We start from the raw sequence: 12,704 nt of genomic DNA on the forward strand, positions 1-12,704 counted from the left end.
CGCCAGCGGGTTACAGTAGCTCGGCATACGGCCCTCGCCAGCGGGTTATAGTAGCTTGGTTTAGACCCTGCCAACGGGAAACAATAGTTGGCAAAGATTATGGCCCTCGCCAGCGGGTTACAGTAGCTCGGCATACGGCCCTCGTCAGCGGGTTATAGTAGCTTGGTTTAGACCCTGCCAACGGAGAATAATAGTTGGCAAATATTATGGCCCTCGCCAGCGGGTTATAGTAGCTCGGCATACGGCCCTCGCCAGCGGGTGATAATAGCTTGGCTTAGACCCTGCCAACGAAAAATAATAGTTGGTAAAGATTATGGCCCTGTCACGGGTAATAATAGTGACCATAGCTGCACTATCATCTGAGAGTACGGATTTCAAAGCATGAATAATGATGAGTACAGATTTCAAAGCATGAATAATGATGAGCACGAATTTCAAAGCATGAATAATGATGAGTACGGACTTCAAAGCATGAATAATGATGAGTACGGATTTCAAAGCATGAATAATGATGAGCACGAATTTCAAAGCATAAATAATGACGAGTACGGACTTCAAAGCATGAATAATGATGAGCATGAATTTCAAAGCATGAATAATGACGAGTACGGATTTCAAAGCATGGGATAATAACAAAAGTTTTATAATGCATAGCCATGTTTATGAAGTTGCATAAATGGACATGCATAGTTTTATGACTGGTTTGTTATATGAAATGCTTACTTTGTTACAACTGTTAGTTTCTTAAATTAATGTACTAGTATGAGAAAATATTATGATTGATCAGATAAGATTATGCATGGTTACTTACTGAGCTTTATAGCTCATACCCATTTATTTATGTTCTTACAGATGAATAGGAGATGCTAGGAACGAGGAGCGTGACATGCTTCAGGGTTATGGGGAAAAGAAAATGACACATTAAATGTTTCTATTTTTAGATGCTTTGTAATCAATCTTTTATTGATGAAACATTTGTTAACATTCAAGAAAGAAATTGTTCATAATTGATTTAAAGTTTTAAAGTGGCTGCGTGTTATTGCGGGCAAGGGTTTGCAATAGCACGGCCGTGTCATGATCCGATTTTGGGGCGTGACATTAAGTGGTATCAGAGCCGAGGATGGCTCTTGTCCGATGGTGGGAAGGGTGTGAGGCCCAATAGTCCCACATCGGAAAGATTCGTTCCAGAGCCTGGGCATATGAGGCGGGTGTCTCCTAATCCTGCAGACGCGTTTTGGGTGGAAAACAAAAACCGAGGAGGGGTGAAGGACGCTTGCGTGAAGCCCCAGAACCGAACAATATCTGGCAGGGGAGCCCCGCGTTCCCCCCTCATGTGGCCCCCACGTGGGCACTGGGTGCCTCACGTGCCTCGCAGAGGCGGGGGCGTGACATTTGGTATCAGAGCAATAATTTTTAACTATGATTTAAAAACTTTAAAATTAATCATGGGAATGGGTAGCTAAGTTAACTTTCCAATAATTGGAATCATAGTAAGAACAATAATGATATTCTAAATAATAATAATAATAACAATAATAATAATAAAAGAAATATATATATACATATATTTAAATACATATATATATATATATATATATATATATATATATATATATATATATATATATATAATGTGATGAAATGGAAAAGGATTAATACTATATTTTGATAGGTGACGATGAGTGATAGCGAGAATGAAGTTTTGGCTAACTATAAAAGAAAAGGAGTGAAAGCATCATCCCAAGAAGCTACCAACATGCCAGCTGGGCCAGCTCCAAATGCTGTAGCCACTCAGACAGATCTTGTTGAGGTATGCCAAGTGGTGGCACAGCTTCTCCAGCAGCAGCAGCAGATACAGCTCTCCTTCCGATCTGTGTCGTCCACCGATACTTATTATGAGAAATTTCGGAGGCTGCATCCTCCAATGTTTGAGGGAGGGGCTGATTACTTGGCTGCTGAGACCTGGATTCAGGAGATAGAGGAGATGTACGATGCCCTACAATTTCCCGAGGAGGTTAAGGTCAAATTGGCGGTTCCTATGCTCAGAGGAAACACCAAGTTCTGGTGGATAGCTATGAAGGCTGCTGTTCAAGGAAAAGGTGAACAATTAACATGGGAGGAATTTAAAGGTAAATTCTACAATCAGTACTTCCCCCAGTCAGTGAGATTGGTGAAGCAGAACGAATTTTTGGCCCTGAAACAGACCGAGAATATGACAGTATTGGAATATGCCAGCAAGTTTAATGAATTGGGCAGGTTTTGTCCTCGGTTCATGGAGGAAGAGATAAGTAAAGCCAATAGGTTTGAACAAGGCCTGAGATATGGGATCAGGTCCAGGTTGGCTGTTCTGCTTTTCACTAGTTACCAGGATGTATTGGAAAGGGCTCTAAAATTGGAAGCCGAAATGAAGAGATCAGAAAAAGAAAGAGGTGACCAGAAGAGACCCAAAATGACAGAAAATCTGAGTGACAGGCCACGGAACTCTGAAGGTAATACAAATAAGAAGAAGAGATTTGAGGCATGTACCTACTGTGGCAAGACTCATAGGGAGCCTTGTTTTAAGAAGATGGGAGTCTGCTTCATTTGTGGTCAACATGGACATTTGGCACGAGACTGTCCAAATAAAAAGAAGAACGACTCGGAACCTACTGAATCGGGAGCTCAGCTTTTGCATTGATTTGGTAGAATGTTGGTACGAGTGATCAAATAGTGACAAATATCATCCTAGATAATGCAATGAAGGCCAGGTGTCAATTAATTGTAAATCTTCCGACCCCTTTGTATCTTTTAGGTTTCTAACTCTCTATAATGCACACCATAAGAATTGAACCAGTCTTTATGTGATGTCGTCTCCCTTAAGAAAACTATTCTTATAGATGTTATGTTTAAGAATTTTATCACTTCAACGAGAAAGTTAAAGCTAATACAAATTGAGATTGAGTTGTTAAGCCTTAGAAATGTTGGGCTCGATCGAATTTGCGCAGCGGAAGCTTGTTGGAAAGTTAGATAAAAGACTAAGTAACTTCATTTGTTTAAGAATTAAGTTATGTAAAATTTCGAGGACGAAATTTTTTTTAAGGAGGGAAGAATGTAAATACCGGGCCAAATGGACCAACCTGGATTATGGTCTGTGGTCCATTTAAAAACCCAAACCTGCAACCATGATCGCCAGCTGTTGAGGCGGTTACAACCGCCTAACAGCCACGATCACCACCCCTCTTCTCTTACGGCCGAAGGCTATTAAAGCCCATGGATTCCTCGCAAAGGAACTCTATCAGTCTCTCATTTCTTCTCACTCTCTTCTTTTTCTGCTACAAGGAACGGAAGAGGGATCTGAGCCGCCGAAGGGAACATCACAGAGTTGTCCCGGAGCTAGGTAAGTCCCTGTCTTCCCTTGTATTATGCAAGTAGATCTAGTTTAATCATGGAACAACAAAACAGAGAGACAACGAAATAAAAGAGATCAAAAGAAGAAAAGGAAGGGTAGGAATAAGATGCAGTGGAGGAAGGGGGGAGATCTCACTCGTGATCTGACATTGGCTAAAGATCTTTCTCCTTCATCTGATCATGGCTTTACCACTGCAGTCAAAACCCTAGGTCTAAAATCCTAAAATGCAAACATACCATGGAAGGGTCCTCGGCTCATGCAAATCCGGTTCCCATGGTGGAACCGGTTTGATTTTTGGCCGAAGATGACTGGAGAAGAAGAGCCGAAGGGGGATCTCCCTATTTGTCCATAGCCGCCGCCGACTCGGGGCACCTGGGATGCCGTCAGGCCGATCACGGGCGTCGGCTGCGTGCTACGCGGGCACCACCGGCTTCGGCCGGTTCCTCTGCTTCTTGGGGGGTGCCCGTGCCCTATCTCCTCCATCGGAGGTGGAGAAGGGGAGCGGCCAGCCAAACCACGGCCGCTGCAGGTACCGCCGGTTGGCTGCAGTGCCGCCGGCTTCTGGCCGGCCTCTCCCGAGCATCCTTCCGAGCTCGCCCCTAGCTTCATGCGGGGGAGGAGAGGAGGAGGAGGAGATCGGGACGGAACGAAGAAAGGAAGGAAGAGAAGGTTCGGGAAGGGAGGAGAAGAAAGAAAAGAAAAGAAAAAGAAGAAAGAAAAGAAAAGGAAAAAGAAAGAAAAGAAAAGAAGGAGGAAAAGAAACGAAGAAAGAAAAATAAAATAAAATAAAAAATTACTGTGGGCCGAATTAGGCCGATTCCGGTGGTGGGCTTCAAATGAATTGGGCTTTAAAGGCCCGAGGCCGGACTGGGCCTGGTCTGAGCCCAATATCCTTAAACCCAGAAGTAACTGAGCCAGAAGCTGAATCAGACCTGAATCCGAGGTTGAATCAGGTCTGAACTAGAAGCTGACGCAGACCTGAACCAGAAATTAAATCAGATCTAAATCAGTATGCAATTGACCCAGACCTGTACCAGAAATTGAATTAGGCTATGGACCCAAAAATGAAATTGAGTCCTATGGATGGGCTGTAAATGACTTTAAGATTATAAATAAATAGAAATTAAATATGCAAGTAACATGTAATTTAATGATCTTGCTAGGTATTGGAGAATTAGCATTTGGTGAGCAAATTAATATAAGTAACCTGTCTTAATCTTATTATTGATCATGTATCACGTTTTATAAGATGAAAAAGTATTATTTATGCAATTGGAATTATGTATAAGAATTATGGAAAAAGTACTTGATATAATCTTATGTTTTATCAAATACTTGTGATTACTTGATTATGAAATTGTATATGATTATTTATGTTTTCACAAAATTAAGATCAAGCATGTGTTAGCAAATGATTACATGATTTTGGATACATAGCATCCATCATTATTATTATTATTATATTATGTACACATGATTATGATGATGTAGAAAGATGCATGGAAAGAAAAATAAAGTTTTCAGCATGATCATGAATTTTATTCAGCATGATGCCATTATTCACTTTCCAATGTACCTATGAGAAAAGATTTATGAAAAGCATGATATGTTTTAAAGAACTCTCAGATTGTTATGTACGACCCCCGCCAGTGGGTAACAGTAACTAGGCATACGACCCCAGCCAGTGGGTAAAAGTAACTTGGCTTTACGACCCCTGCCAGTGGGTAATAGTAACTGGAAGAAGACCCTGGCAACGGGGAATAATAGTTGGCAAAGATTATGGCCCTCGCCAGCGGGTTACAGTAGCTCGGCATACGGCCCTCGCCAGCGGGTTATAGTAGCTTGGTTTAGACCCTGCCAATGGGGAACAATAGTTGGCAAAGATTATGGCCCTCGCCAGCGGGTTACAGTAGCTTGGCATACGGCCCTCGCCAGCGGGTTATAGTAGCTTGGTTTAGATCCTGCCAACGGAGAATAATAGTTGGCAAATATTATGGCCCTCGCCAGCGGGTTATAGTAGCTCGGCATACGGCCCTCGCCAGCGGGTGATAATAGCTTGGCTTAGACCCTGCCAACGGGAAATAATAGTTGGTAAAGATTATGGCCCTGTCACGGGTAATAATAGTGACCATAGCTGCACTATCATCTGAGAGTACGGATTTCAAAGCATGAATAATGATGAGTACGGATTTCAAAGCATGAATAATGATGAGCACGAATTTCAAAGCATGAATAATGATGAGTACGGACTTCAAAGCATGAATAATGATGAGTACGGATTTCAAAGCATGAATAATGATGAGCACGAATTTCAAAGCATAAATAATGACGAGTACGGACTTCAAAGCATGAATAATGATGAGCATGAATTTCAAAGCATGAATAATGACGAGTACGGATTTCAAAGCATGGGATAATGACAAAAGTTTTATAATGCATAGCCATGTTTATGAAGTTGCATAAATGGACATGCATAGTTTTATGACTAGTTTGTTATATGAAATGCTTACTTTGTTACAACTGTTAGTTTCTTAAATTAATACACTAGTATGAAAAAATATTATGATTGATCAGATAAGATTATGCATGGTTACTTACTGAGCTTTATAGCTCATACCCATTTATTTATGTTCTTACAGATGAATAGGAGATGCTAGGAACGAGGAGCGTTACATGCTTCAGGGTTATGGGGAAAAGAAAATGACACATTAAATGTTTCTATTTTTAGATGCTTTGTAATCAATCTTTTATTGATGAAACATTTGTTAACATTCAAGAAAGAAATTGTTCATAATTGATTTAAAATTTTAAAGTGGCTGCGTGTTATTGCGGGCAAGGGTTTGCAATAGCACGGCCGTGTCATGATCCGATTTTGGGGCGTGACACATTTGGAGGCTGTTCAACACTATTTCAGCAGGCAATTTGTTCATGAATGCTTTAGATGTTACTGAAATGAATGGATATAAATTCTCATGTTCAATACCCAAGATTATAATTAGCTCATCTACAATTGCGTGTTACTGTATGTATAGCTTTTTTTTTTTGTACAATGGCGACTCACACACAATGAATGTGGGTGCAGCCCATAAAATCAAAGAGGATAGGAGAATACAAGGATGCCGAAAACAAGGAATGGTTGTCCTAAAAAAAACTCTCAAAATGCTGAGCCGTAAAGGATGCCACCCAATCAGCCGCACTATTCGCCTCTCTATAGGCATGAGTGGCCCAATGGGAGGTGCACTCACCCAAGAGTCAACGAATGTCATGGATCAGTCGCATCCCTCTCAAGGACAATGCAGTCTGCATCTAGCACTTGCCTCACGCGGGAGGTGCACGTGGGAGACACTTTCTCACGCGGGAGACACTTTCTCACGCAACTCTGGTCTCCACCCCGACCACAGTCTGCTCAAAGATCCGTCAACCTCTGGCCGCCACAAGTCTGGCCTCCTGATCTCTGATGATAATTCTGACACCTTCGTTGCCTCCAACCTCGTTGACACCGCCGTCAAAGTTCACCTTGAGAAAGCCTGGGAGTGAAGGCTCCCAGAATATGGATATAGTCCTGGGCACTATAAGAGCAGAACGAGAGCTCCAGATTCTCCTTGCCATCCCAAGGGACGATGAAGCGGCCATATCAAGGATCTCCGCCGCATGAGCAAGAGCCCAGTCCACCACCAACCTCGGATGCGCACCTCTGTCCTCAAAGATTCAGGCATTCCTCTCTAGCTAGCAATGATAAGCTATTTAAGCTGCCCTAATCTCCTGCTCCACCCTGGCCGGCCTTCGACACTACAAGAAAAACTATCTTTTCCGACTTTTGTCTGCCGACGCTAAGTAGAAGCGTCAGCAATTTTTTTGGAAGTCTGGTTTCCGCCGACGCTTATAAGCGTCGTCGCAACCCGTAGCTTGGGCCGACGCTTAAATCCTTTTATTTTTATTTTTTTCCCTCCCAACGACGCTTTAGAAAGCGTCGTCGGAGGCCATTATCCCCCCCTCCCCTCCTCCCTGCAAATTCTCTCTCCGCCGCTCGCCCCCTCCCCCCTCCTCTCTACAAATCCCCTCCCCTCTCCCGACCACTCAAACCCCCTCCCTTACAAATCTCTAACCCCCTCCCGATTCTTGATTAGATTCCTTCCAAGAAGCGAGAGAGAGAGAGAGAGAGAGAGAGAGAGAGAGAGAGAGAGCGGCCACCCAGGCCCCCGATCCCTCTTCTCCGGCGTCGATGGAGTACGATGGAGCTTTCTCCCTCTTCTCCGGCGTCGGCTTCATGCCTTCTCAGGCCACCCAAGCCCCCGATCCCTCCTCCTATTGTAAATTAGAGCAGCGCACAAAAGAGATGAAGGGAATCAACAACGCCAAGCTCATCCTCCTGCAGTCCGCCAAGCAGGCAGGTGGCGGAGGCGGCGCCGGCGCCGGCGGTGGATCCACGGCGGCGCCCATGTTGTATCTCCTGGGGTCTCATCACCGTCTCTGGCTCATCGCCTTCGCCTCCTTCTTCACCTTCGCCGCCCTCCTCGCCTTCGTCACCACTACCACCACCCCTCGAGACCCCGGCCTCTCCTCCTCTAACCAATTTGCCCGTGCCCCTTCTTCCTTCCGACACAACTCCCGTCTCCCCGACCCCGTCTTTGACGCCCTCGTCAACTACGCCGCGGCCTCAAATTCCAGCGGCAAGATGGGAGACGCCGACCTCCGCACCATCGCCGCCGTGCTCCGCCGCCGCACTCCCTGCAAATTCGTCGTCTTTGGCCTTGGCCACGAGACCCCTCTCTGGCGCGCCCTCAACCACGGCGGCCGCACCGTCTTTCTCGACGAGAACGAGTACTACATCGCGCACCTCGAGGGCCGCCTCCCGGGCCTCGAGGCCTACGACATCGCCTACACCACCAAGGCCCGAGAGATGCCCGACCTCATCGCCGCCGCTCGCCGCGGCCGCCGGGGGGACTGCCGCCCCGTCCAGAACCTCCTCTTCTCCGACTGCCGCCTCGCCCTCAACGACCTCCCCAACGCCCTCTACGACATCCCCTGGGACGTCATCCTCGTGGACGGGCCCCGCGGCCACGCCTCCACCTCCCCCGGGAGGATGTCCGCTATCTTCTCGCGAGAAGAAGTCCATAGGAAAGTCAGAAAGTCCTCAGCCAATGGCCCAATGACCACCACTGTGGCAAACTAGTATATATAGCTTTGTTATGGGTCTATATAACTTCAACCAAACAATATAAGTAGAAGTAGAGGGCAAATTACAAAAATTCATTTCAGAACATGAATTATTAACATAAACATGGTGTCCAATTAAAATTTGTAGCCTTACTTGGTTTTGAGAAAATATGGCATTTTTTTATGACAGACCCTGGAGGTAAATTTCTATCCTTGAAATGGTCAGATGGGTACACCTACCCAGCTTCAAGCCCTCTTCAAAAAATAAGGAGGTGGAGAATTCCACCTCCGTTTCTTCTTCAATAATTAAAAAAAAAAAAGACGGTGGAGAATTCCACTTTTTCTATTGACCCATCTCCAAGAATACCTAAATTGTCTGCCTAAAAGATATGTTCAAGAATGATGATGTGATTTCAAATGGTAAATTAATATAATGGACTGGTGTGTGCATTTGCCATTATGAGCTTATATTAGTATAATTATGTGTTGACGGTTGAGAGCTATTGTTGGTCAAGAGGTGAGATTAAGATTGTATCTTTCACACAAAAGAAGGGTTTATCTTTCTTGCATGAATCCACCATTGGATCACCCACCTCAAAGATCTCAAAGCACTTTGAAACTCCATCATTCATCCGCTTGCAGATCTCAAAGTAACCAATGGATGTTCCGATGATGGAGTTGCATGAAGGAAGGTGAATCCCTCTTTTGTGCGAAACATGCAACCCTGATGCGTGCACTTGCCATTATGAGCTTACATTAATTAGTATTATTATGTGTTGACTGTTGAAAGCTATTATTGGTCAAGAGGTGAGATAAAGGCTGTATCTTTCGCACAAAAGAAGAGTGTATCTTCCTTGCACAAATCCACCATCGGATCACCCACCTCAAAAATACAAAAACATTTGGAACTTCATTATTCATTCACTTGCATAGATCTCAAAGCAACCAATAGATGATCCAATGGTGGAGTTGCATGAAGGAAGGTGAATCCTTCCTTCGTCCAAAAGATACAACCCCGACTCGTGCTTTGGCTACATGTGACATCAACCATACTGTTCAACTCATGGAGGTGTCTTGTGGAGGGGTTCCTTTGTGGAATGCAGACGAACCTCAACACAGTCATGCAGGCTTAGCACTTCTTATTTAATTAATAAGTTCCACTTCGGCTACATACGTGCCGTGTCCTTTGGTAGAAGAATCACTAGTAGCATGGATACGATTCTTATGTGGCTCAAAATATAAGTGGCATCAACCCATCAGTGAGGCATATGGTCCATGTTGGAATGTCACTCAGTCCAGGCTCTAAAATTAGATAATAAACTATTTTCTTGCAATGGTGTTACATTTGCCGAACAAAGTAGTCCCTCCTCACCCTATCACCCATGCAAATACCTTGGCTCATGTTGATAAACAATAGTAGATGAGTGACATCAAGGTTAATTGGAAGCGATTCCATCATTCTATAGACACCACATCCCCTTGGATAACCATGTACGTTTGTCGATTGAGGTACTTGGCATTGCACAACCATTTTATCCATCATTGTATTCAATATAAATTATAAACATAAAATGATTATATTTTTTATATTTGAATAATATTGAAGGTATCAACCAGTGCAATTGATAAAATTATCGAATTCCGTATCAATTACTTCGATTTAGATCCTGTTGTTATCTAATTATTATCCTGTTGTTTAAGTCATTTTTTGTTATCTTTTGGTAGGATTGAGAGAGACCAAGTCACCCCAATCACCATGATTCTCGGTCGTCTGTATGTAATTACTATTTTTTTTCTTTTATATGCACATAATAACCTTAGTGTTTTGGAATGGGCTCTTTTGCCCATGAGTTCTGAGGTCATGCAGCAGAATCCTTCACTGATTACTCATGCTGCTCCTACGTAAGTCAAGCATCAGAGGTCATGATTCATGAGGGCACTGGATTTCGTCACGGTATTATTTTTTTAAAATATAAGGTTAGTTTCTAACCATGTTTCTGTGTTACATGCATACCGTGAGACTCTCGCCAACCTTATGAAAATGATTTGTCCTCCCTTGACTTAATAAAATTACTTTTAAATGTAAGCCGGTCATAAAATACAATAAGTTGATGTTCCTGTATTCACGCTCAAATTAAATAACTTAAATTAAATCAATGTTGCCCTTGGCATCTGATTAATATGCGATCAAGCTAAGATTGGATGGAACCAACACAAACGAGAGCATAGTTTCTCAAGCATATAAAAAGAATTCAGTCAAAGTCCACAATGACAAAGCCTTCTTGCAAGGATAGCACTTTGTGGAGCCCAGATGCTATTAGAATGAGAAAGAGAGCAGTGTACTAGTGATACATGACATCATATTAAAAAAAAAAAAAAAAAGCCAAAAGTTATTATTTAAATTCCTTAGGCTTCTATAAACACCTAAGGTATTTTGATGTATAACCGATAGACTAAATATATGCCTACATGGATCTTCACATAGTTATAAGCCGGATCTATTTTGATACCAATTATAATAATTCGATACCTCATCCAAAAAGGTTAGCCAAAATATATAAGTTGTATTTCTTACCCTTATATAAATATACAAGGTCTCTCCCATTCACAATCAATACGAGATTCAACACAAGCCCGAGCCGTTCCTCTAACTGAGTAGCTAAGCCTCAAGAGTCTAGTAACCCACCTCCTTTTTCCATCTCCTATCTCTGCTCCTCTCTCTCATACACGCACAAAAGTTCGAGTTCCTTATAGTCACTTGAAGCATAACTCCATTGTGCTCAATTATTTGATGGTTCTAAGTAACCTTTAAGGAAAGGCAGGTTCCCAACTATTCTCAACCCCAATATAAAAGCCTAAGTCTTGAACCAAATGGTTAATTAAAAGCACCATGTTTCACTGGTAAGTGAAATGAGATACGCATGATAAGAGAAGAAACTAGCTTTTCATACATGATATCCATCTTTTCCTATACCCCAAAACAAGAGAATAATTAGAAATACTAAGTGAATATAATCTAATCACTATAGAAAAAATCAGTTTTACCGACGCCTTTTTACCGATGCTTTTTACAAGCGTCGGCAATTTTCGGTCTAACGTCTAAAGTTGGCGACGCTTGTAAAAAGCGTCGGCAATTTTCGGTCTAATGTCTAAAGTTGGCGACGCTTGTAAAAAGCGTCGACAAAAGACGACGCTAATATACGTCGGTGTAGTCGCAGGCCTAAGACGACGCTAAAAAGCGTCGTCGGAAGCCAACGACCCCCCTCCAAACAACCCCCTGTCAGAAGCCACCCTCACACGCCTCTCTCTCTCTCTCTACCCGGCCACCGCCCTCCTCTCTCTCATCCCTCCTCCCTCAACTCATTCCAGAGATCGGAAAGCATCTATTTAACCAGTAGTATTACCCAGATCTCTCTCGCCCATTCCTCGTCTTCTCTCTCTCTCTCTCCAGAAACATCGGTCACCAGTGTTTCATAGAGATAGAGGTACAGAGACTAAACCCTTCTCCAATCCCTCTTTTGCTTGATCTTTTCGACTTTTTTTTGGTTGTTTTCTCATATTTTCTTGGGATTTGTTCTACCCTCAGATGTCGATGAGTTCTATGCGATGTGCGATCCGGGTGAGTCTTTTTTTGTTTTTTTTGGTAAAGATCGGTAGAAGTTTGAGATCAGGGTTGTTTTGGTGGATTTGGGTGTGGGTTGATTTGATGCAGAGAAGGAGAACTTGTGCTTGTATGGGCATCCTGGAGGGATGTGGGAGGTGACGTTGCCGGCGGAGGAGGTGCCACCGGAGCTGCCCGAGCCGGCGCTCGGGATCAACTTCGCGAGGGACACAGCGACAGAAATGAGCCGGTGCACAGCGACTCGTGGCTCCTTTCTGTCGCCTTCTTCTTCGGAGCCCGCTTCAATGGCAACGAGAGGCGATCGCACCCCGGCCATCTGGCCCCCAGGGCCTCATGTTCCCCATGATCGAGTCCCCCGGCGCCGCCGAGCTCGCCGTCTCATTCTGCCGTTTTCCGCCGCATGGCGTCTGCCGACACAGTGGTGCGCGCCTCCGCCTATGGCATCGACGATGGCTACCTGGTGCGGGTTGACGAGAAGCTGCTGGTGATGTGCCAGGTGGAGACGGCAGCGGGGCTGGCGGAGATCGAGGCGATCGC

At 43.9% G+C, this 12,704-nt stretch overlaps 1 pseudogene; it reads left to right on the top strand.

The window, feature by feature from the left end:
- The first annotated feature begins 7,453 nt into the window (after positions 1-7,453).
- On the top strand, positions 7,454-8,561 carry LOC120108234 (protein IRX15-LIKE pseudogene; annotated as a pseudogene).
- Positions 8,562-12,704: the final 4,143 nt, after the last annotated feature.

Source organism: Phoenix dactylifera, chromosome 10 (assembly GCF_051530095.1).
Source record: "Phoenix dactylifera cultivar Ajwa chromosome 10, Ajwa_hap1_PhDact_Kaust_v1.1, whole genome shotgun sequence".
Lineage (NCBI taxonomy): Eukaryota > Viridiplantae > Streptophyta > Magnoliopsida > Arecales > Arecaceae > Phoenix > Phoenix dactylifera.